The following is a 26825-nucleotide window of genomic DNA, read 5'->3' as shown; positions in this document are numbered from 1 at the left end:
ATTTTCCTCTTTTCCCTGCACATGTATGTTGTCATTTAGCTTGCGTTTTAATGCAAAGCTAGCATTTATGAATTGCAGTGCTTATGCTTGAGCTTAACAAGCATAATAATATTATGAAACATGTGCAAAATTTTAAACATACCCAGCTGAGTAGAATTCAAAATAAAAAAGCTCTTCTTTTGGCACATTCATCCAACCATCTTTCAACGTATAGGTTCATCTAAATCTCTTCTGGGGTGTGAACTCTGTATCTAATTTTTTTTCAGGCCAATGCTTGTTCACAATCGTACTTTTATGTCCTTCCAATTTATTATATCTTTAGATTATTTCAATCTATAAAAGAATCATATTAAGAACTGAAATTGTTTTTCTGTAGTTCTGAGCCAAATACAGTAGTTATTCTTTTAGATATCTATAATTATATTTGTGTGTGGTCTTTAAGTATGTATGTATGTATGAATATGCATACCTATATGTGCATTTAGATATATAAAACATTTCTCAGCATTACCAGTTATCAGGGAAATGCAAATCAAAACCACAACGAGATATCATCTCACCCTCTCTGAATGGATACTTTTCAGAAAATGTCAAGTAACAAATGATAGTAATGATGTGGAAAAGTGGGGGTCGGTTATATACTGTTGGTGGACATGTAAAAGAAGACATGAACACATTATAAGAGTGCACTTAGGCCAGCATTTTAAAGATGCACTGTTGACAACAGCCAAAAAATCAAACCAAACAAGATTTACTTTTCACCAAGTAAAATAACATTGGTTGCTAAAATTATTCAGGTACGTGAAGAAATACCAACTTCCCCATGTTAAGTATATCCAGGTAATCAGTGACCATTGCAGGCAAGCTGAGAGGTCATAGAGAGGAGCCATAGCAACTGAAAAGAATTAATGAGTTAATTCTTAACTTCAGCTCATAGTGTACCAGGAAAAAACACAGTTACTAGTTTTACAGTGATTCAGTTTCAGTTCTTCAGTGGAAATTGTGGAATGTATTCTTCATTATCCCCTGGCCTTGGGCAATGGTGGTCTGGTTTTCTTTCTTCTATATTTAAAGGAAATCCCAAGACATAATTAAATGCTACTAAGTTAAAGAGTTTTTTCACATGATTTTTTTTTTAGAAAAATTCAATGCAGAAGCAATCAGCAATAATACTTTAACATACTTAATCTTCAGTATTAAGCTTCAGAGCCTATTTTCTTTTCTAATATACTAATAACCATATGGTTCTTTCTGTTTTTTTGTGTGTCAATTTGGTTGGGTGGGCAATACTTAGACACCGAACAAGACATTTTCAATGATTCTTTAAAGGTCTTTATTCACACTTGAGCTGAAGCAGCTGGTGGGGGTTAAAGAGCACTCGTGTCACCCAAATCTCTGGATATTGCTTTCTGCTATGCCATCTGTGCCCTGTTAAATATTCCTGATTTTTGCCAAGTTTGGGCCAATTTATATGTTAAATCGGTTACAGAAATCAGGATCCAAGAAGCTTCAGGGAGAAAAAAAAATGGTATTAAGCTGCATAACTCTTATACATTAATCATTAGTGTCGGAATGGGGAGTTCAAGCACTGCCACTCAAAAGACTGTTGTGAGAAGTCAGGCTCCCTTGATTTGGGGAGGGCAATGAATGTGAATTATATTTCAGAGGCATCCACCCAAGAGACTTGTGCCCCATCCTAATCTTTCAAGACATTGAGTGAATTTTGCATGGGATTCTGGTGTGCAGCTGCAGACTGTTCACAAATACATTTTCATCTTGTATGCGCCACAGCCTAGTAAGAACTAATAAAGTAGCTAATTATGTCAGTGGCCCAACATTTTGGCTGTGTGGTAGCTGACAACCACTTCACATAGCACAGAGTAGCAAATAATGTAGTTTCACACTTTAAGAGGCATCACCTTTTAAACAGCTGTTTGGAGCAAAGGTTCAAATTGAAAAAGGCTACTTACCGTTCTGCTTTTATGATTTCAATTTCCAGAAATAAAAATGACTCTCAGTATCTAAAACCCAAGACCCATTCTAAAACCATACAAGTCAATTTTTATCAATAACTAAATTTAAAAGGCTGGAAATGACCTAGATTCTACATCATTACAATCATATGTTTAATATACAATTTTTTTCATTATTGTTATAAAGGCCGGCTTGAGAAGGAGAAACAGAAAGATCTTCCATCCATTGTCTCACTCCCCAGATAGCAACAATGGCTGGAGATGAGCAAACCTGAAGTCAAGTCCCAGGGAAGTGTGCCGTCCTCTCCTGCTTTCCCAGGCCTTAAGCCAAGAGCCTAACCGGGACCTTAGGCAGTATCCATATTGAGCTGTTGCACTTCCCTTAATATATAATTTTATAATGCTTCAAGACTGATGTCTTAAACCTGAGCAATGCAATCACATTTTTGAAAAATCAAATGATTAATATGTTTATCATCTAGAAATAGGAATACGTATTGGTCTAAATAAAATGTATTGATAGCGTGATTTTAATCTTTTTCATGTGATTTATATACTGAGAAAATTAGACTGAATTTAAGTGTAAGATTATTTTATTGTATTACAGAAAAGCCTTGGATTTATATTAAGAGCATAAAGCTTGTTTAATATTGCAAATTTTGAGATTTAAAGCTTCTTTTGCTCTTTCCAATGTTGGATTAATTTTTCTTAGATTATGATGAATGTAAAATTCTTCAAATAATTGAGAAAAAAGTACATGAATTACTTTGTACATTATGATCATGATCAAATTGACCCCAAAAATCATTTTAATCTATGCCAGATTGTTCAGGGCCTTATTTTAATATTAATGTATTGTGTGGTCAAAAGGATTACTTTCTCTTTTATTTTAGTTTTTGATTGATTTTTTTACAGGTGTGTTTCAGTTATGAGAACACAGTGCCACACTGCCATTCCTTGCCTTCCCACTTCACTCTTTCCTCTTCCTCCTTCTCCACCTCTACTTTTGTCCTTTTGCCTTATGGTGTATCACATGTTACATACACATGCTAGAAAGAGGCTTAATACTTCGCCAGTTCAGACATTCAATGAGTAAAAAGCAAAAAGACCTTATTTTAGTGGAAAGACAATGACAGTAAACAGAAACTGAATTTTAAAATATTAACAATTTACACTAATATATAAGGCAGTCACATAACATTAAATCTAAAATAATAAACTCATTTTTAAAAAGATTTTTAAAAATTTTTGGGAAGAAAGATATGCAGCGAGGAGCAAAGACAGAAAGGAAGATCTTCCGGCTGACGATTCACTCCACAAGTGACCTTAAGGGCTGGAGTTGAACCGATCCTAAGTCAGGAGCCCAGGGTCTCTTCCAGGTCTCCCATGTGGGTGCAGAGTCCCAAGGCTTTGGGCCATCCTCTCCAGCTTTCCCAGCCCTCAAGTAAGAAGCTGGCTTGGAAGTGGAGCCACTGGGATTAGAACCAGTGCCCATATGGGATCCTGTGGAATTCAAGGTGAAGACATTAGCCTCTAGGCTATTGTGCTGGGCCCTAAAATAATATGCCATCTTTAATCATTGGTTTGTCAGAGGTAAAAAAAAAAAAATCAAAACTCAACTTGAAATCATTGTGTGTATTCATAAAACCTAACAGTAGGAAAAAATGGGCTATCTGAATGTCAATTTCCATATAGGTTTATAAATATATGTTAAACTGGAGAATTTTAATAGATTGGTATAATGATGGCTTTTTTGGTTAAATGAAAATGGATTAAACTGAAATTCTATACTGCTTTAACACAATTGTCTCTTTAAAATAACAAATAGAGGTTAAAAATTGAGTAATAATTATGAATTGTGATTTGTTGCTAAGAGAATTATCTCCATCTTGATTGAACTAAGTAACATTGGAGAACAAGATGTTGAAATGTGTGAGGACACATTCAAGCAGACAGTGAAGGATTACCAGAGCGTAAGCAGAGATGACGTGATCCAGGATAACAGGAGAGGGCAGGGTGATGGCAAAGAGACACCAGGGTACCCATGAACATGAGGAAGCAGGAGAGTACAGCAGCACTACATTGAAAACAATTCCACTGGCACACAGGTAGGAAGCAAAGGTCGCAGGAATTCAGGGGATGGATCCAGCTAAACAGCAAGGGAACCCTTGTGGGTAGGTGTGGAAACAGGGTTATGTTCATAACAGACTCTCATGTTTGCCAAAAATGGCACATCAGCTGCCATTTTGAATACTGTAGCACTGCTGGTAAGGGGATACGAGTGAGCTGCACACATGTTAAGACTTCTAAAATCGAGCCTGGCACATTAACCTAGTTGCTACAGTCCTGGCCTTGTTTGCACCAGGATCCCACATGGGCACTGATTTGTGTCCTGGTTGCTCTACTTCCCATCCAGCTCCCTGCTCCTGTTCTGGGAAAGCAGTAGAGGATGGATGGCCCTGGCTTCTGGATTCTGATTGGCTCAGCTCTGGTCCTTGTGGCCTCTTGGGAAGTGAACCAAAGGACAGAAGATCTTCTTCTCTGCTTCTCCTTCTCTATGAAAATACACATTTCCAATAAAAATCAATGCATTTCATTGCTCCCAAGAGGGAAGCAACATGGACTTGGAATCTTAGAGATTCCTGCTAGCAGGTACTGGCAAGAAGAGAGAGGAATAATGAAAACGCTGTGCCACCAACAGGGATAAAACACCACTGACAAGCCTGTGATCCTTCTCAACTATAAAACTGGTATTTCTGTAATACCAGGTGCTGCTGCAACCATTAGCAAGGAAAGACTCACTTCTCAGAGGAAACCCTAAAGCCCAGAAAAAAATGGAGTGACATATCCCAGATCATAAAAAAAAAGTCAGCCCATAATATGTATCCAGTAAAATTGTCATTTATGATTGAAACTAAAGTTTTCCAAAGTAAAAACTGAAAATCATCACCACTAGCAGACCAGTTCTACAACTATTGCTTGAAGAGGATGTGTTACAGTAATAATAATAAAAAGAAAGGATAACCGTGAAAAAATCCAAAGGCAAGTGTGAGAACAACTCAATAAAACCGCAAAAGAAACCTCAATTAATGAGAAACACAATGCTAAAATGACAGGATCAAATCACTGCTTATTTGTATTAACCCTGAATGTAAATGGTACAGGGTCCAGGTACCAAAACAGAGAAAGATCGAAAGCTCGATGGAATAGAGTAGAAATTGCACAAGTCAGCCCACATATGTAATGCTAACTAAACCTTAACAAGAGAATTGAGAACAACCCAAAGAAAAAATTGTCTCTACAGTAAATGCTCTTGGGACAATTGGATATTAGCCTGCAGAAATACATAAATAAGTAGATAGATTATAGCTAGCTAGCTAGATAGATAGATACATAGATAGATAGACACACAAAAACACATGCAAGACCCACATTTTACGTTATACAAGTCACAGCTGTAAATGAATCAAGGACCTAAATCTAAATCCTGGAAACCATTAAGGTATTGGAAGAAAACCTAGGATGCACTTCAGAAGATATAGGCAATGAAAAAGACTTTTTATAAAAGTTATCAAGGCACTGGAAGTCAAAGGTAAACAAATGAGTTATCAAACTAAGAAGCTTCTGTACAGCAAAGGAAAACACCCAACAAAGGGAAGAACCAGGCAACAGAATTGGAAATATTTGTACACTAAACAACAGATAGGAGAGTAATGTTTAATATTTACAAAAAGTTTCAGAAACTCAATACCATCAAAAAACAAGCAAGCAAACAAAAAGCCAACCTTGTTAAGAATAAAGAAATGAGCAGGAATTTTTTTGAACAGCAAATTCAAAGTGATAAAAGACATATTAAAAATGCTCAAGAAATTAAAATAAAAATGATACTAAAAATGACACAAATTCCACCCAACTCCTTTGCAATAGGCTTAAGTTATGAAAATTACTAAGAACACCTGCTGGCATGGATGTGAGGAGAAAGTTATCCTACTCCACTCTTGCTGGGAGTGTAGAATAGAGCTGTCACTCTGGAAATGAGTATGCAGAGTGCTCAGACTACTGCAAATGGATCTAGCAAATGACCCAGCTATCCCATTCCTGGGAATATATCCAAAGGAATTAAAATTTGCATATGAGAAAGAGACCTACAATCCTATTTTCATAGCAGGGCAATCCACATTAATGAGGGCATCAAAACAACTGTGATACCCATTGAAAGAGGAATAGATAAAGAAACAGTAGACCATCTACTCCAAAAAATACTACTCACAATTAAAAAGAATGAAATTCTACCATGTACAACAAAATTGTCCAAGAAGGAGAATATTATGCTCAGTGAAATAAGCCAACTTCAAAGGACAGGTTGATCACAGGTTCTGTCTGACTTACTGCAACATTCATGAAAAACACAAAACAAATGATATATAAGTAAATATAGCTCAGTTGCGTAATGGAGACTTCAGTATCTGGGAAGCGAAGATACACTGTAGTATGGGTCTGTCTTCCTGAAGGAAAGGAGGACTCAATGATACTGTTACATATTTGTGGATAGCACAACCCTGAATTGTAAACAGTTGCTGATACCTATAATGCCAAGATACACTTAGCAGAAGTTTTTGTGACTGTTGCTGAAGAATATTACTATTGTAATAATATAAGGGAAAGAATGGGATTGGGAGAATGAGGAGGTTGGAACAGGAGGTTGAGGGGGAAATTCCTATATCTACAAAAATGCATGATGGAAATAACAATAACAACAAAAAATATGATTTATGCAGTGCACCATTCTTTGTCTTAAGAGATGAAATACAGGTGTTTAGCTTTGTTTAAATATTTAAAGAAATACTTCATTAATTTCAAAAATGAGCATTCACCTAAACGGGATGCCCTGTTACTGACGAAGAGTTCCGTGAAGGCTTTATTGAGCCAAATCATCAGTCTCTGGGCTTTAAATGGTGCAAGTTTTTGTGCAATCAGTTCAATAGCAAAATTTTTTTAAAAAGTAGAACCAATCTCATACAATGCTAAATGAACTCTGAAATTAGAAGATGAAAAGTAGCCAAAATACTACTGAAATATTAATACATGGGTGAATTGTTATAAATTGTTAATATATCCAAATGGTATAGAATGAAATTGGTATTTTTTAAGTGTTTAGAAAGGACTTACCAAAGAATACCATATGCTTTTTTTGACTTTCCAAAACACTAAACTACAGAATGTTAATATTATAGTAATTACAATAATTAAGGGTTTAACTATAGAAGTGAAAAGCAAACCAAAAGCTTATATCTGCTGGAATGATGACAATCTTGGCAGAGAAAATTCAATGGAATGTTTCATGATAATTTTGAGGTTTTTTTAATGTGATCATCAGAAAGATAAGAATATTACTAACTAGATTAAATTGTAAAAATCTTAGAAAGATACAAGGAGAAGACAGATGTTTGTTTGCATTTGTAGAATTTTAAGTGACAATGATTTAAATGTTGCTGTCAAGGATGTTGTAAAAGTGGGTAAGACCAAAGAGGTTATAAAGGATTAAGTTACAATCAACTGATGAACAAAGTTCTAAATGTTTACTTGGATTTTTCAGGGCTGAAAAAAAAATGGCAGTTTTGAGAACACAGGGAGAATTATTAGAAATCAATCAATCAATCAAACAAACAAAAAAAACAAAAAGAAAAACTAAGCATCATTCTTAGAGAAGAAAGACTGCTGAACGAAACCTTCAACGTTGTACCCAGCACATAGCCTAGTGGATTAAGTCTCCGCATTGCACATGCTAGGATCCTATTTGGACACCGGTTCTAATACTGGCAACCCTGCTTCCTATCCAACTCCCTGCTTGTGGCCTGGGGAAGCAGTTGAGGATGGCACAAAGCCTTGGCACCCTGCACACACATGGGGAACCTGGAAGAGGCTCTGGGCTCCTGGCTTTGGATTGGCACAGCATCAGCCGTTGTGGCCAATTGCAGAGTGAATCAGCAGAATATCTTCCTCTCTGTGTCTCCTCCTCTGTGTATCTGACTTCGCAATAAAAATAAATAAATAAATCTTAAACAAAGATGTATTGTAATTTCTATGAATTTTATATCGATACTACTTTATCAGTTTTTTTGATGTGTATCTTAAGTAATATTTTTTTAATTCAGAAACTGTTTAAATAAATGATATACACATAATTCTATGTGACATTTTAAACATATGAAAAAATAATACTAGAAATTTCTTTTCATGAAGCAAAATATTTTCATAACATTGTATTTGTCCCTTTAAGTAAAGATTTTCATTACATAAAAACCAATATCATTTGGAAATTTTGTTACTCTCTGGATAATTGTTAGCTCCTAATATAACCTTTCACTTAGATAAATATGTAATTGTGACCTTCCAAAGTATACAATTTTTTAATAAATTCTCATCATTTTGTATATGCCACATACACATTGTCAAATTTTCTTAGTGTACATAATTGAAATATTTTTCCATAGTTTTCTAGATGATTTTGAAAATTTAGGATTTCATTTCTTCAAACTTTAGCTATTTAATTTAAAATTCCTTTAATAAATGTCGTAGTGTGGACTCAATATGTGAGGTTTTTTCAGTTTCATAAGATACACATTATCATTTCTCTTTCCCAGAACTTAAAGAAGTGTAAGTTTTTCATTCTAGCATGTTTAGTTCATGAGTTAGATTGAACATGACACATCACTGACAAAAATATTACACTATTTCCTTCAAATATATAGGGTCAAATTCTTTTTAAACATACATTCCTGAAATCATCTAAAATATATCTACAGGGCTGGTACAATGGCCTGGTGGCTAAATCCTCATCTTGCACTCCAGATAGGCACCAGTTGTGTCCCGGCTGCTCCACTTCCCATCCAACTCCCTGCCTTTGGGCTGGGAAGGCAGTGGAGGATGATCCAGAGCCATGGGATACTGCATGTGATAAGTGGAAGAGGTTCTTGTCTCCTGTCTTTGGATCAGCCAAGCTCCTGCAGTTGTGGCTGCTTGGGGAGTGAGTCAGCAGATAAAACATCCTTTACTCTGTCTCTCCTTTTCTCGATGTATCTGCCTTTCTAATAAAAATACATAAACCTAGAATTTTTTTCAATTTTTTGTGTCATATCAGTCACTAGTAAGTAACTATTGTTAAAGTCCTTTTTTAGAACTTTGTGTCTAAATGAAAATCATTGTACATATTTGGGGGGATATATTGTGATGTTTCGAACATGTATAGCTTTCAGAATGAAAATCAATATTAGAGTAGCCATTGCCTTAAATATTTGTCACGTTTTCTGGCAAAATTATTTAAATTTATTCTGTTTGTTTATTTTGAAATATACAAGTATAATTATTAACTGCGGTCATCATGCTGTGCAATAGATCATCAGAATTTATCCCTTCTGGTTAAGGGAAACTTATTACCAATTGTTGTAAAATTTAAAATGTGATGTTACTGTAGCAAAAGATCTAGGAATTGAAAAATGTTGTCTGCTTTGGTATAGTCATTAATTACATACCCCCCTCCCGTTTTTATATTTTGTATGTATACAGCACATTCTGAGTGTTTCTTCTTGTAGATCATCTGAAGCTTAACCATACTGTACAATTACACCTCAATCATATTTTATCAAGAGTGGTTTTAACTCTATTAAAGACCTACTTAATAATATTGTTGAAGTTAATTTCAATTTGAAGTTAATTTCAATTTTCAAATGCATTTAGCTTGTAGGTTCCCTCGCAATATACACAGTAACAAAGCCACTTAATTTCTGTAAAATAATTATTTTGAATATACACATCACCTTATGATTTTATATGCATATTATATTGGCATACATACATTTTAGTGTATTTGTTGCCAAAGCAAGCACTGGTGTACAAAATTTAGTTAATACATATAAAAGTAAAACATTAGATCTTTATGCAACTGATTCAAACTATATGAACCCTTGGAGTGCAAACAATACATGTAAGTGTAATTAGGATTAATAGGGGTCAGCCTTTTCACATAGCGAACAGAGGTAACACTGTGATGCAATGCATTGCATCGGGCCCAATCACTTCCAATCCAATTGATGGACCTGAGAAAAACATTGGAGATGGTCCAACTGCTTGGGTCTCTGCACCCACATGGAGGAGCTGGAAGCTCTTGACTGCTCTGTGGTCTGCCCAGGAGTAGCAATGTAAAAGAGTTCATACTCATTTCAAATTTTATCAGTGGTGTTGAAAAATTGGTAGCTTCTGGTTAATTCCCTTAGAGGAATGGTAGCAGAACTTTATCCAGGTAACATATCATGTGTTACAAAAAGAGTAAGGCTTTTGTTAAATATAGTTCTACCAGCAGTGCCCACATTATGACATGGTGAGTACAACTTTCATGTAGTGAAAAGTATAGGTTGTTGTGAACAGGGATGAAAGGGAGATGGTAATGAGAAGGCATCTGCTTCCTCCACAGCTTGGCTCAAAAAGGGGTTAGAGCATCCTCACCAGGGAAATAAATCTTTGCTTGCTTAATAAACATCTGAATGTGTGTTTGGAGGAGGCAGGTGGGCCATTGTTCAGCACTTCCATTTGCTACATCAATGGGTATGGAAGGAGTGCATTAGGGACAACATTCAATTTTAGTGCTGTTGGTGATAACCTGCCAATCATCTTGGCAGGACAGAAAATCAAGATCAACCTGCATGTCAAAGGAAAGAAAATAATTTTCTTAAATTGTTTTACATCTCCCTTTTCTTTGTTTATATAGCCAAGTGGATGCTTAGATAATGTACATCATAATAGGCTTGGATAATGTATCGTGTTATAGCAGTACCATACAGTTCAGCTTCAGACAAAAGCTTTCTAGACATTTTCTGGGTTTACATGAATGCAACTGTTTCTCTTTTACTTTCAGTCCCAGTAAATTGATGGATTGTTTACATCAGCTTCTCAGCAGAGGTACAATGTAACCTTTGAAATAATGGAAGCCTCTTTACATATACATTTATATTTATTTATATACACACAAAGTCATCCACTTTCAGGGAAAACAACTTCTTTCTTTAAAAGTGATATTTAGTATTTTAAACACTTAAGATTTCAATTTTGTCATGGTGATATTCCTTAATAAAACACCTCACTCAATACAAAGCTGGTTTCAAAACAAGTTGAAAATCAAAATTGATTTTTTTTCCTTGCATTTCACTATCTTCAAAGTTAAGCATATGCATCAGAGTATTTCAAAGAGTGAATGAAATGGTATTAAAAATAAATGTAGTACAAAACTTTGAAAATTATACATAATTTGTTCATAATATACTTGAATTACATTTGATTATATAATGAGAACGTTTCCAGGTTTGAGGCAAATTTATTTCTGTACATTTAATAATAAAAGATCTCCCTGATATATGTCTTGAATATTTATTTCAAAGCAGATACAAATGCATGTAAGTTATTTGCCATTAAGAAAGTTTTAATAGATATTTAATATTTATTTCTTTTGCATTTAGTATTTTCTAAGTTATGATCAGTGTGTTTGCTTATAATTTATGTATATTATAAGATTCTTTGCATACACCACAGTCCTTAGGGCCAGCACAGCTTAGTAGGCTAAGCTACCTTGAATGAAATATGGGCGCATATTAATGTTCTGACTGCTCTGCTTCTGGTCCAGCTCCTTACATATGGCCTAGCAAGACAATGAATGATGGGTCAAGTCGTGGGGTGCCTACACCCATGTGGTAGAGCCATAGGAATCCTCAGGCTCCTGGCTTTGGTTTGGCCCAGTTCTAGCAGCCGTTGCCATTTGAGTTATAAACCAGTGAATGTAAGCTCTCTCTCTCTCGTTTTTTCTTTTAACTGTGCCTTTAAAATAAAAATAAAACAATACATCTCAAATAAAATCAACCAGCTGTCCAATAAATCATGTCAAGTTAGTAAGCATTGTAGGAAGATATTTTCTTCAACTCTATGTAATCTAAACAGGTATGTTTGATTCAATGTTTACACTTGTCATTAGAGATTAGTGTTATATTGTTGCTAAGTAATTCAGCAAAACAATTATAATTGATTTTTTCCAAAGAGAGAAATAAAAATAATATAAGGGCCAGTGAATGTTTTATTGTTTTAATAAATATACACCAAGGAAATACAAAAGAATTTTGTTATTTTTATTAAAATCAATAAATTATCATTCAGGGTTTTCAATTATACCATTAGACAATACAGCTAAAATATTTTTGGAACATGTTGTTTTGAGAGTAGTCATAAATGGTTATATCAATATATAGAGTTGAGAAAACTTGTTTGTTGTCAAAGTGGCTTCTCATATGCAATTAAATTGTTAATTTACTAGCACATGGAATATGGAATACCAGGCATTGTATCATGTAGAGAAATACAATTCCTAGTCTGTAAAAGTGTACACTCTGAAATATTTCTCCTGCACTGAAAATAACAGGGGAAATAAAAAATGTGATTGAATACTCGATCTATTATAAATGCCACATAATGCATAATAGAATTTATTTGTTTGAATGTGTCATAAATTATTAGGTCAATATTCAGTAGGAGCCATTCATTGTATGTGATATTCTCATTATTAATTATCTGACAAGGAGCATTTCAGTTAAGCCATATTACATATCGCATAAGGTAGATTTTGTTCAAGTAATTATCTTAAAAAAAAAAAAAGCTAAAAGTCTATGGACATAAACACTTTTATTTGGGGAGCATGTTTTTTTTTTATTTTATTTGTGATGATTTTTACATAGTTGATTACAGTGAAAAGCGTCAAGGGCTAGAGGATGGTGGGTGAAACTATGATTGCCACACTGTTTTTAGCTTCCTGTGTCTGAGGTAAGTAGGGAGATAAAGGGAGAAGCCACACCCAAACTCCTTACCATCCAAGGGTCCCCGATGTGGGGCATGCTCAGAGGGTCCTTGTCAAGTGGTTTCTATAATTCAACAGTTCTGAATTTATGTCGATCTTGGAACTCCAAACATGATGAAATCTCTCCAGAATCCACCAGCAGACTTAATACTCCTTAGATTCTCCGTTTACCCAAGTATTCACTGCCAAATCTTGGCTCAGTTAGTCAATCGATTTGTTCTGTCCCCCATCGTCTGTTATGGTACCAGGTGCCCTCTGCGGGCGCCAATGTACTCCATGTACTCCACGTGCACCTGGATATTTTATCCACTGCTCTGACTAAGCCATTGAGGTGGCCCAGCTCTGACACGCACTCCACGGTCAGACCTTGAAGCCTGCAAGTCTCTCCATGGTTGGGGTTCTGAGTCCAGAGAAACATTGTCCCAGGTGACCCCAGACGCGATTCATTTGTGTACTTTCCAATATAGTGTCTGTCAGAGTCTACTGCCTAAATCAGCCTATGTACATGTGCAACTGCTGAGTCATTTCTGCTTCCAGCTCTGATTTCTTTCTTTTCTTTCTTTTTTTTTTTTCAGGTTTTACAATTCTTTCATGTGGATCATAAACAGTCTGGCCCAACTGGAAACCATTATGCTAAGGGAAATGAGCCAATCCCAGCCCTGACTTCTACATGAACCAATGGGTATTATAGTCCAGTCCAATCTTGCCCATCACACACTCGGTTTTTATGTAAACCAAGGGGAGCTTCAGCACAGTTGGTATAGCCTGTAATAACCCCCACCAGACCCACCGGTTCCCCTGGTTCTCATGCTTGCCAGTATTTACAGCAGACTGGTCCAGTTTGTCCCACATCCCATTCAGCTCTCATACATGTAGATGGACATTGAAGTCTAGTTCAATCTAATCAACCCCACTATTCAGTTCACACTGTTGACAGTGGGTGCTAGTCCCAGTCTAGTCATGCCTGCCCCAGTCCTGGTTCTCATACTCAGCAGTGGGAGTGGCAACCAAAGTGGGCAGTGCATACTGTTTCCGTACTGGGCCCATTCCCACGCCTGGATCTTGTACTCTCCAGGTAGTTCTGCCATTTAGCTTGACAGAATCTGCCCTCCGTGTCAGCATCTGCCAGCTCATGCTGCAGCACATCCCACCCAACCCACATCCACTCTGACTTATGCATGCACCATTAGAAAATGTCATCCAGCCTGGCTTTCCCTTGATCTGTCTCACATGAGGACAACAGGTATTGTAGCCTTGCCTGGCCTGGTCTGCCTCCTATCCCAGCCCTCATGCTTACCAGTGGGAGTGGTGGTCTGGCAGGGGAGCTCACACAACCTCCTTACCGGCTTCTTCTCCCCTCCCCCCGCGCCCCCACTAAGTCTCACCTCTGCTGGTTGGACACTGTGGCACAATCTGGCATGGTCTGCCTTGCCTTGGCATTGGCCAGTGGGTGCTGTAGCCTGGCTGGGGCCATCCCTCCCCCAATTCCAGCTCACACTGGTGGGGGCTAATAGGGCTTAATCTGCTTTGCAGTAAATCTTATCTTGCTTTCAATTTATTTTTTAAAGATGTATTTTTATTATTTTTTTATTGGAAAGGCAGATATACAGAGAGGAGAGACAGAGAGGAAGATCTTCCGTCTGATGATTCACTCCCCAAGTGAGCGCAACGGCCAATGCTATGCCAATCCGAAGCCAGGAGCCTCTTCCAGGTCTCCCACGTGGGTGCAGGGTCCCAAAGCTTTGGGCCGTCCTCGACTGTTTTCCCGGGCCACAGGCAGGGAGCTGGAAGGGAAGCGGGGCTGCCGGGATTAGAACCAGCGCCCATATGGGATCCCGGGCGTGCAAGGCGAGGACCTTAACCACTTGCGCCACTGCGCAGGGCCCCTTGCTTTCAATTTGTATACTCTTCATCTTACTTTTACCATTCCATGTAATCTCAAATATACTCCATTATTTGTTTAGATAGTATAGTTTGGTATCATACAATACCTCATACTTATGGCTTATAACCATTAATTTTTTTCATCATACATTGCACATATTTTCATTGATGAAGTGGAAAAAATAAAATATAGGAGCATAGGTATATGGGTAACTGCATGAAATGGTAGACAGAAAACTGACTAGTAGTAAAACACATTGTACTTTTACTGCAAGTTTTAGATAATAGGTTCAACTTAAAGCCAATATTCTGTATGAACACTTATGACTACTTCATGCACTAGCTAATTCAAATGATTTACTGTAAGATTTCAAAATGGTTTATGGCCCAGTTTTATGAGAAACTGCTATACAATATGATGGTGGAGACGCTGAAGTTTCAATATTTTCTTAGATATGCTCTACCTTTACTAATAAGGATTTTATTGTATCCCAATAAGAAATCCAAGAATCCAGTGATCATATGCCACTATACTTCTCTAGTCAGGATTTCATCTTCAGAAGATTTGAATGCCATGGATACATTTTTGATAATATGAATCTCATAAGCTTTTCAATTCCCTTTGCATAACAGGCATATATATGCATACATACACATATGTATAAATAGAATATACATGAAGTGTATATATATAACATATATGCATGTATAATACCTATATATAAATAAACATATTTGAATATACAACAGTATAAATATTTATATACCATAGTTAGCACATAGGAACGGAGCATGAATTATTGTCAAGAAAGTTAAGCAAGATGGAATGGAAAAGCTATCCAGGAACAAAAGCAGTAATGTTCTTTTAAAAATTATATTTTATTAAAGGTCCACATGGTGTCAGGGTCCCTTGGACAGCAAGTCAAACCTGGACACTCATTGTCTTTGTGGAACCTTTATTGTGGAGAAGACACAGCAAAACCGGCGCGTGGCGGCCGCGCAGCAGCCACAGCATGGCAAGGCATGCTCTCTCCCCTCCCCGTTTCTCTGGCTCCCTTATATTGGGTAACACGGCCAATCAGCGTAAAGGTCACCTTTGCACGCAGCGGGCAGGCCAATCCTCTCTCAGATCACGCTCTGTCCACGTGCCATCCACGCACCCCTGGGCCAATCACAGCAGACTTCCTGAGACTTGTTTTTTCTAGCACAGGAAGAAGCAGCAGTTCGGTACTGTCCCTCTAGGGTGTGGGACACAGGCTCCCTACAACACTGGGGCTATTTCTGAAAATATATAAGGTGTCTTACACATTCATTTGAAGAGTGATAACATATTTCAGTTTTATTCCATATATATTGTTTATAGAAATAATAGTGAATAGGGCCTGGCTCAGTGGCGCAAGTGGTTAAGGTCCTCGCCTTGCACGCCCAGGATCCCATATGGGCGCTGGTTCTAATCCCGGCAGCCCCGCTTCCCTTCCAGCTCCCTGCCTGTGGCCCAAAGCTTTGGGACCCTGCACCCGCGTGGGAGACCTGGAAGAGGTTCCTGGCTTCGGATCGGCATAGTATCGGCCTTTGTGCTTACTTAGGGAGTGAATCATTGGATGGAAGATCTTCCTCTCTGTCTCTCCTCTCTGTATATCTGCCTTTCCAATAAAAAAATAATAAAAATACATCTTATAAGAAAAAGAAATAATAGTGTATAGAAAAAAGAAAGGGGCCTGGTGCAGTGGCCTAGCGGCTAAAGTCCTCACCTTGAAAGCACTAGGATCCCATATGGGCACAGGTTCTAATCACAGCAGCCCCACTTCTCATTCAGCTCCCTGCTGGTGGCCTGGGAAAGCAGTTGAGGACAGCCCAAAGCCTTGGAGTCCTATACCCATGAGGGAGTCCTGGAGGGGGTTCCTGGTTCCCGGCTTCGAATGGGTGCTACACCAGCCGTTGTGCTCACTTGGGAGTGAATCATCGGATTGAAGATCTTCCTCTCTGTCTCTCCTCCTTCTTGTATATCTGACTTTGCAAATAATAATAATAATAATAATAATAATAATAATCTTTAAAACAAAAAGAAAGAAGAATTAAAGCATTGGGGAACAAAAGCCGCAAAATGTGATCCTCAGGAAAGCTATGCCAAGCCCAGAGAAGATTTATCATTAGAAGTTTTTTGAATTGAGAAGTTCACGAATGACCTGCAATGTTAAAATCATGCTTGTTTGTTTTGTGAAACAGACGGATCTCCAAACCGTGGTGAACCTTGAGACATTGTGACCTGTGGTCTTCACAACACTCCCTTTCTCTCACGTTGAATGCTTCAATATCATAAGGGGCTTTTGGTACAACTGTTAGGCCTTGGACCCTCACCTCTCTTTTAGAGTGTCTGTTTTGAGTGTCTGATCATCTTCCCATCCAGCTTGTTGCAAACACAAACTCTTGCAGGCAGCAGATACCGGCATAAGCGCTTGGGTTCCTCTGCTCACTTGGGAAGCTTAAGTTGAATTCTAGACTCCAAGATTTGGCTTGTCTCAGCTTTGATGCTTTGTACATGTGGGTAGTGAACCAGTGGTACAAAGAAAATGGAAACAAATAAACCAAACTTAAAATGTAAAAATTATGATCTTTAAGAACACAGAAGCTATGGAAATTAGCAAATTTTCGCACACCTTTAGGACAGAGTGTACTTGTAAGTCCTTGAATAGTGTTATTTGCAAAGCTTGGTTTATTGAACATCTCATGTATGAAGAATGTCGGGACAAACCTGATTTACAAGGCTTATTTTACACTTATTTTACCTGCGGCAGAACTATTTTATTTGGAAAGGATCTGTCATTCAGATTTTGACAAAAATAGCATTATATATATATTAATTATTTATATATAATCATATATACTAATTATATATATTAATTATTTGCCATTAGATTTGTCTGAGATCATGTCACTTGGGGCCAACAAGAGGTAACTGACTGAAGTGCCTGGAAAAGAATATTGACTGCCCAGCATGGGCGCCATGTGGCTAACGTCCTTGTCTTGCACTCGTCAGGATTCCATATGGGCACTGGTTCATGTCCCAGCAGCCCCATTACCCATCCAGCTCCCTGCTTGTGGCCTGGGAAAGCAGTCGAGAACGGCCCAAAGCCTTGGAACCCTGTACCCATGTGGGAGACCTGGAAGAGGCTCTGGGCTCCTGACTTTGGATCAGCGCAGCTTTGGCCATTGAGGTCATTTGGGGAGTGAATCATTGAACAAAATTTCTTCCTCTGTGTATCTGACTTTCCAATGAAAATAAAATAAATCTTAAAAGAGAGAGAGCATTGGAAGAAAATGAAGCTTACAATTCTTTTGAAAAGTCAGAAATATATCAGGAATGTTTTATATATTGATATGTGAGACTGTGCGACTTTTCAGAGAAGACATAAAATAAAGAATGAACATTCAACCTTCTATGATCCTAAGTCCAGATGCAATCAAGATGTGGATATCAAGGCAGATTTCTAGATTCAAAGGACATTGAAGGTATTGAAAAGGACAATTGTCAACTAGAGCTGTTCAAGGAAAGCTCTGTCCAAATATTAGCTGTCCTAAAACCTAACAATTAGAAACTTAAGAAGCCACACATTATGAATAACATGTATTTTAAAGCATTAGTTTATGACAGCCACTGAATAAGAAATGCAACAACAAAAAGCAAAATTATCCCCCAGATGAAGGAGTTTCTAATATTCAGATTTGCAAATGACAATATTCAAAATCTAATATTTAGCGAAAACTGTGAGACATGTAAAAATATCATAAAAATTGTTAGGCTGTATTTATTAAGGTAATAAACATGCATTAGATATTGTCTCTGACATGAGACAATTTTAGGAACCTAGAATTTAGATTTCTAAGATAAATATTGCACATTTGTAAAGCAGTAAAACAATATTTACAAACACTATACTTAATTTTGTATATATATATACAAAAATTATATGAAAATATGTAAATATCTATAAAACCTCACACAAACAAAAGGCTCCAATAAATATAAGGCACTAAAGAACCAATTAAAAATTCCAGAAGCAGAAACTGTTACTGAGATGAAAACATCCACTGGGGTTACTCGGCTGAAAATTCAAGCGAAAAGAAGAAATAACCAACAATTGGGAAGATGGACCTCCTGAAACGGCCTTGTCCTGAGCAAAGAGAGCAGATTGAAGAGAAACACAGACATTAACAATTAGAGTTCCTGTGAATCATTGTGAGATAGAGATATTTTTGAAGAAATCATTTTCAAGAATTCACCAAATTTGAAGTGTAATTCACACACTTGCAGCATTTCTTCAATTTTACCTAAAGCAAAATCAGATAATATAGAAACAAGTACGTCATACTAAAGAAATGAATGGATACCTCATGTTCTCATACTGAAATAACTCATATTGTTACACTGCCCATTCTACTAAGTTAAATGGGATTCAATAAAATATTTCCAACCATTCTTTGCTGATTCCCTGGGAAGTGTCTGTTCACTGTTTTCTGAGGACATCGATTTTTATCTTAGTATCGCCTTCTCTAGAAAACCATTTAAAGTAGTTTCAATTTGGATTAAACATTAAATTAACCTAATGTACTTTTAGATGTGGCAAACAGATAAAAAAATCAGTTAAAATTAATACAGATACATGTTTTGAGTGTAGCTTGCCTATTTTGTGCACTAAAAGAATGCCTTAGTTCCAAATCAACAATGGAAATTTTGGGTAATAATACATTTGTATCTGAATAAATGCAAAAAAAAAAAAGGAATCATACAAGAGGCAGGGACATTATTAATGTATTTATTTTTATTTTTTTTTAAATATTTGTTTATTTGTATTGGAAAGGCAGACATACAGAGGAAGAGAGACAGAGAGGAACATCTCTGTCCGATGGTTTACTCCCCAAGTGGCTGCAATGGCCAGAGCTGAGCCAAGCCGAAGTGAGCAGCCAGGAGATCTTCCAGGTCTCCCACACAGGTGCAGGGTCCCAAGGCTTTGGGCTCTCCTCGACTGCTTCCCAGGCCACAAGCGGGGAGCTGGATGAGGAGCAGGGCATCTGGGATTAGAACCGGCGCCCATATGGGATCCCCGGCGCATGCAAGGCAAGGACTTTAACCACTATGCTATCATGCCAGGTCCAATATTAATAGTTTTTAAGGCGGTAAATTCAAACACAAATTGAATGCTGGTGATATTAAAAGTCTTTCAGACTTAATTTTAAATGAAAAAAGAGAGATACTAAAAACATATTTGTCTTCCAGTTATATTCAATTCAAATATAGTCCAATGCTCAGGTATTGATATCAAGAAAAGGCAAAACAATGTTTCCCATGCAGTAATCACAGTAAACAGGATTTAGAAGGAATTTAGAAGGGATATTGGTGTGTTTGAATAATTATAAGCTTGACTAGATTATGGGGGTCAGTTATGCACACAAAAAATGTTACTTCAGATATTGCTATTAACCTACTTTTTAAATGATTTAACATTTCATAATGAATTGCCTATGTATAAAATAACACATTATGATTTGAGTGTGAACCATCCGATCAGTTCATGATTTGAGGAATAAAAATCTCAGGTTTATAACATTACAACATAGAAATCCTAGGTAAGCTTCCATTGTATTTTTCTGTTCTGGAGATATTAAACAAAAAATTACATCAACGCTTACTTGAATTTCTATAGAGTACTTACCAACACTCAAACTTCAAAACTCCTAACATCATATACTCCGATTCTTTAAAAGAAAAAAACGAGAGAGAAAAAGAGAGAAATAAACAGAGGATTACGTTAGGGAAAATAGGCAGAGAGGACTGCCTTTTCATTTTTTATAATCTACAGTTCGTTTCCATAATAAATAGATAATATAGATACACACACACATATAGAGAGAGATGTTTCTATCATGGTGGAAAATATTGGGTGACACAGAGGGTTTCTGTGCTCTATGGGCTACATTTTATTTCTCCTGATATGCATCATTTTGTTCTAAATATTGCATCTTTAATAAGGTATTGTTATTACATTTATGTGTTATGAACTTTTCTTTGTGTTTGCTCTATTTTTTGACAGGAGATGAAAAAAATGAACCAAAGCAAAGAGGGAGGAAACTCACCAGTGACTGTGTCAGATATAAGCTTCCAGCAGGGATTGAGTAATTTATAGGATAAACGTAATTTTTCTAAATTCAGACTCTAGCCAGCATCACAGACCTGTATAAACAATCTAGCAACAGTCACGTGTGCAAGTGCTAAGAAACTGAACTCACGCTATCTTCTTCCAGAACCAAGCAAGTTCAGCTTTTACTCAGTCTTTCATTCCCCCTTAGCCTTGACCTGGACTGAGATTCTGTTTCTGTTTTCGAAATGTCATTAACAGAGTGACATCATTGAACATGTCACACTGAAAAATAGAACTGCAGCAGCAAATGAAAACTGCATCATCATAATCTGCCCATTCAGCACATAAACAGATCAAATACCACAGGTGTGATGATCAGAAATTTTCTTTCTTAGAAAATGAAGATTTCCATGTGAACTTAGCCTGATTTTTCTCACTTTTAGATTAAGGGAACTAAGTTCCATAAACATATTTGTCAAATCCAGGTCAATTGATTTCAAGATGAAGGAGTCCCTGCTCGTTGCACTGTATCTTCCGACAGGGTTCTCTCTAAATGGCCCTGACTTCACTGCTTTAACTTATTTTTACCATTTAAATGCACAAACAAGGCAAAATGTCCTCCTTGCAATCACATTTGTGTAGCAGTGCACACTGAGTTTTGCATTTGTATTTTAGCAGATTCTCAGTATCTAAATATTAGTTGTTGATATTGCCTTGCTTTCCTGTGTATTGATAGGAGTTTTTTAAAAAAGGCACAAAGGTGAAATAAAGATTCAATGACCTGCCAAAAGATAATGATGATTTACCTGAAATCATTTTAATTCTTAGTCTGTTCACAGAGCTTTATGACCCTACCCCATTAATTGTATTGTCAGAAATATCTTCCTAAATTCTGTGTCTCTAGAAACCATATTATTACATTTGCATAACAACATGAATATTAACTGTAAAACAACATATCATTAGTTGCAGTGTTTATAAATCGTGTCCAAAGGTACCAAAGCTAAGAAATAAAGTCCTAAAGCCTGACACTGAGAAGGGGTGAGGTCATAGAATACAAAATTAATAAAATTAGACTGACATTTATCTCTGGCTATGATTGTACATTTTCACAAGTCTGAATTTTACTAATGCATACTTCACAATAATTCAGTTAGGGGATTTACTAAACTGCAATGAAATGGCACAAGCTTCAGGCTCTCTATAGAGAAGGAGCTTGGTTGGCAAACTAATGCTTTCCAAAGGCTGTTGAAATGACTTTGAAGAACATGCAGGGCACTTTTAAGACATCACTGTATAAATCATTTACATATAGGCAATTGATGAGCTAATTCCAACGCATTGTATCTATTCACTGAAGCTTGTCAGCTTCGGAATATCAGTGCTTTGTTAATCTAATTCCAATTACTGCACATAACAGAATATTGAAAATACATTTCTTTTTCTATGTAATCTATAAATTAAACCTTACACTAAGGGAACATAATCCAGATTGGGAAATAGATTAATGAGCTTTAAGCTTTTATGACTAAAAATTTTAAGCTTTCTGAAATATTAAATAAAAGAGAAACCATGATATAAGTTATAGGTTCTATTCCCAGGATTAATTGCTTTTTTTAATTAAGAATTTTTGTCTTGGCTATTACTTTTGTATTTCAAAGAATACAGTTTCGAATCTTCTGAGGTATACACACACATATAAATTTTGATGTTAGAACTTGAGAACTGAGAAAACAATAAGTGCAATACAAACAAAGATAGAATGTTAAGCATTTAAAATAACCTAAGGAAGAATGAGCAAATGTTAGTACAAGCCAGAAAGCTGAGTTGAAGCTATCTGGTTTCAGCTATAGGCAACTGCTTAAGTTGCTTTGTACCTAGGCAAATTATACACCGTCAGAAGAAAAGCAGCCAACAGCACATAGACATTCTGGTCTGGGCCTGATTAATGTCAAATTTGTGTTAACTATAACAGTGTGCCAACATATGATTGTCTTTTTATTTGTTTATTTATTTTAAGATACGTGAAGGTGGTTGGGGACACTGGGACAGGACATGCAACCACACCCCATGTGGTGGAGCTTCAGGTTGCCCTCTGCCAAAAAAAAAAGTCTGGGGACCTTTGATTGGGAATTACTTGGAGACATGCTGGACAGGGTTGACAGGGGAAAATGCCCTCTGATATCTTCTACAGACAAGTCAACTGCAGTTACAGTAAGCTGAAGGAGCAGAGGCAGAGTGGTTTAGAGCTGATGGGGGAACCAGAGAGCATGTCTGGATCAGGTCAAGACACTTGACACATGGCAGAACTGGACTGAGTTAAGTATCATCGAATACCACCTACTGTTGCAAGCAAAAGCTTGGGCTGGGGGATGTGCCTGACTGGGCGAAGTCACAGTACTCACCCACAGGTGTTGGAACAGGTAGTACATCCTGTCATGCTGTGCCATAGGACCAACCAGAACATGGAAGAACCAGATATGTGCAGGCCAGATTGCTGCACTTGCCTGTGGATTCAAAGGCCAGGAATATGGCAGAGCAGGACCATGGTACCCACCAGCACACATGAGATGCAGGAATCGGGAAAGATTTAGTAGCGGAACTTGAGGAACTCACTTGCTAAGTCACAGCTCCTGCTGGAGAACACAGCAGTCAGGGCTGGAGGTGGGGCCAGGCAAGGCTGCAGCACAGCTTCACATATTTTATGGGTTGGGTCTTCAGACAGGCAATACGTCCACCAGTGAGAGCTGAGCATACTGGTGGGCAATGTTAGGTTGTATTGAAGCCCAAAGCAGCTTGTGCAAGATCTGGCTCTAGGATTAGGCTTGGTAGGAAAACTTTACTGACTTCCAAGCTAAGCTGAAGCTCCCATTAATGAGTGTGAGAGCTAGAGCTTTGGGAAGACTGGGCTGGGCAAAGCTACAACATCCATCCAGACTGGGGTAGGCTCTACAACCTGCTGATGCTCATGAGAGCTAGAATAGATGTGGGACAAACCAGGCTAAGCTGCAACATCTGCCAGGCCACATGAACCTAGTCAGAATTTAGGCCAGGCTGCGCTAGGCTGCAATTCCCACTGGTGAAAGCCAGAATGGGGGCAGTATCCATAGCTGAATGTCAGTACTGGGGCCTGGCAATGTCAGGCTGGGATGCAGCACTCACCTGCACATGTGAGATCTAAAGCTGAGAGCAGGCCTGATAGGAAACTTGGGAAACTCCCCTGCTAGGCTGTAGCTCATGCTGGTGAGCATGAGAGGTGAGTCTGAGGGCATGCCAAGCCAGGCTGTGTTGCCACACCTATCGGCAATGGTTGAGCCTAGTCTCGGGGCAGGCCAGGCTGGGTCACTCCATAAAACATGCTAGTAGGAGTGACGGCCAGGAAAGCTCACATGTGAGGTTATACCTCAGCATTAGCCAGTTCAAAAAAGGACTAGGGGTTGGTTAGGCTGGGCTAGGCTGCTACATCTACCAGTAAGAATTGAGATGGTAGCTGAGCCAGAATGAGACTGGCTGTAGCACCTGCTAGTGAATGTAGACAGGCCAGTTCAGACTGTGCTGCAGCTTCTCTGGCATGTACAAGACTCAGGGCTGGGAAGAAACCTGGTAAGGGAATATCAGCCACTCCTTTGCTGGGTAACTGCTTCCATCAGTGGGTGTGAGAGTTGTGACTTTGAGCATGCTGGTCTGGGGATAGGCCAAGCTAGTGTATCCTGCTGAATTAACTGGCATGTATGAGAGCCAGAATGGGTGGAGGCCAACTGAGATAAGCTGCAACCTCTACTGGCAAGTGCCAGGACTCAGTGAGAGTCATGCTGGGCTGGACTGCAGTTCTCCTTGGCAAGTGCAAGATCCAGGCCTGGAAGTGGACATGGTAGGTGAACTGTGGACAATTCTCTGCTAGGCCGTAGCTCCCATCGTTAAACATAAGAGTCAGGGCAAGTGGCAGCCCAGGTTGTTCAAGACGCAAGCACCTGTCAGCATAGAGCCAGATGAGATGTATGAAAGCCAGATGGGATGGGATACAAGATGGTACATTGTCAGGCTTCATACAGCACATGCTGGTACATGCAAAAGCCAGGGTGGGGGCAATCCTGCTGGAAAATTTGGTGGTTGCTTCAACTAGGCTGCAATTCCTCCTGGTGTGCATGAAGACTGAACTTGTGGCAGGCTGGAATGAGCTGGGCTTTAGCATCCATCAGTTCACATGACAGATGGAATGGAGGGTGGAACTGTCCAGGCAGTGGCATCCACCAGTGTGTGCCTTGATTGCTGCATGTGGCAGACCAAACCTGACCCTGTACTGGCTTGCATACACAAGAGTCATGTCTGAGGTCAACTCTAGTATGGTTTCTTAGGTGATTCCCCAACTAAACGGCTGGACTCAAACCCTGATCACAGGACAAATCATAAGGTATTTAGTCTGACCTTGGAGTACATAAATTTGGACTAGGCCTCCTCAGCTGCTGCTGCTTGTGCTATGTATTTGCACACGGGATATGACAGCCAGCTCATCTAGGCCAGCAGCAGACATTGAGTACCTTGTCAGAGGATGGAAAGCAGAACAGATTGAGTCTCTCCTGACCAAGCTTTGCAGCATGTTCCTGGCTCTATGGATTCATTAAGGTGGAGTTGGTGAGAAAATAGACTTTGAAAAGATTTTCTCAACATATTGCAGTTAATCCAACATCTCAGAACTATCAAAGCACTCTAATAAGATGCTCAGAACATTCTTCCCCACATTGGGGTCTCTAAGATGTTATCAAATGACCCTCCATCCCTGGGAGCTGATGTAATTTGACAGCAAGCAATGGTCCAGCACATTTTCTACCTTGTGAATACAGGAGAAAAAAATGAAATACTTGTTGCACTCAGTTTACTCCATACCTTGACCCCATCCACCTAAACAGTGAACCGTTTGGGCATTCATTTCTCTCAAGTATGTAAACAACATTACAAATAAAATTTTAAAAGAGAGAAAAAGAGAAATAATAAGAATAAGCATACACATAATAAGCTATCCTTTAGAATATTGATATAGTAAATGTGTTAGGAATTATTATCAGGAAAAGGCTCAATTCATCATAATTCAAGAACTTACATGTTCATGACAACCTGATGGAAGTAGAGAAAATACATGAATTCATCAAAAACCAATATTAAAAAAATATGATTTGGGTGAAGCAACAAGACCTGTGTTCAAGTTCTAACATGGCCATCGAAAAGTGCACAATTTCCTGGAAGCCAGTTTTACATCCCTTTAATTTCCTTCTCTAAAAGAACACCGAATATATCTGTATCCCCAAATCCAATGTGGACTGCTGCACAGATTGAAAAAGAAAAAAACAGTAACACATAGTAAAAACAGTAAATGTCTCTATAGACACAAGGTGTTTTTATCTAGTGCTAGTTTATTTAGTTTAAGTTGTAATTTTAATAGATAACTCATTTAGCCTGAAAAAAATAGTACTTATGATTTTCTGATTTTAAACAAGTCCAGAAACTTTACTTCAATTCTCCTTGTGCTAGTTGAGAGTTCATTGTTATACATGAGGCTGTGACCATGACCACAAGGAAAGTGCGTGATAGACGCGGACTGCAAACCTCAGAGCCAGAGGCAACAACATGTTCGGAATAATCAGCAGCCTGAAGAACCCTAAATATGTAGCAGGTGTAGGAGAGACAATTTTCAATATTAGATTCCAAGAACATGTTTTCCCATCGTCATGATTGTATCGTTTACGCATGTGGTGTTCTGGACACACACTTTGTCAACATGGAGCTTATGTCCTATAAGGCTTAGATTTATTTATCTGGAACAAGTTTTTTGGGGGGTAAAGCTCTCAAAAAATGACATCAGTATTTTTCCTATTACTGTTTTTAGAATAGAAGTCAAATAATTATCAGGAAAGGTGCTATCATGTTTTTTAATAATCATCAATT

Source organism: Ochotona curzoniae, unplaced genomic scaffold (genome assembly GCF_017591425.1).
Source record: "Ochotona curzoniae isolate NIBS_2020 unplaced genomic scaffold, NIBS_Ocur_1.0 scaffold_3208, whole genome shotgun sequence".
In the NCBI taxonomy this organism is placed as follows: domain Eukaryota; kingdom Metazoa; phylum Chordata; class Mammalia; order Lagomorpha; family Ochotonidae; genus Ochotona; species Ochotona curzoniae.
The sequence above is the reverse complement of the archived record's forward strand: the minus strand, read 5'-3'. Positions refer to the sequence as shown.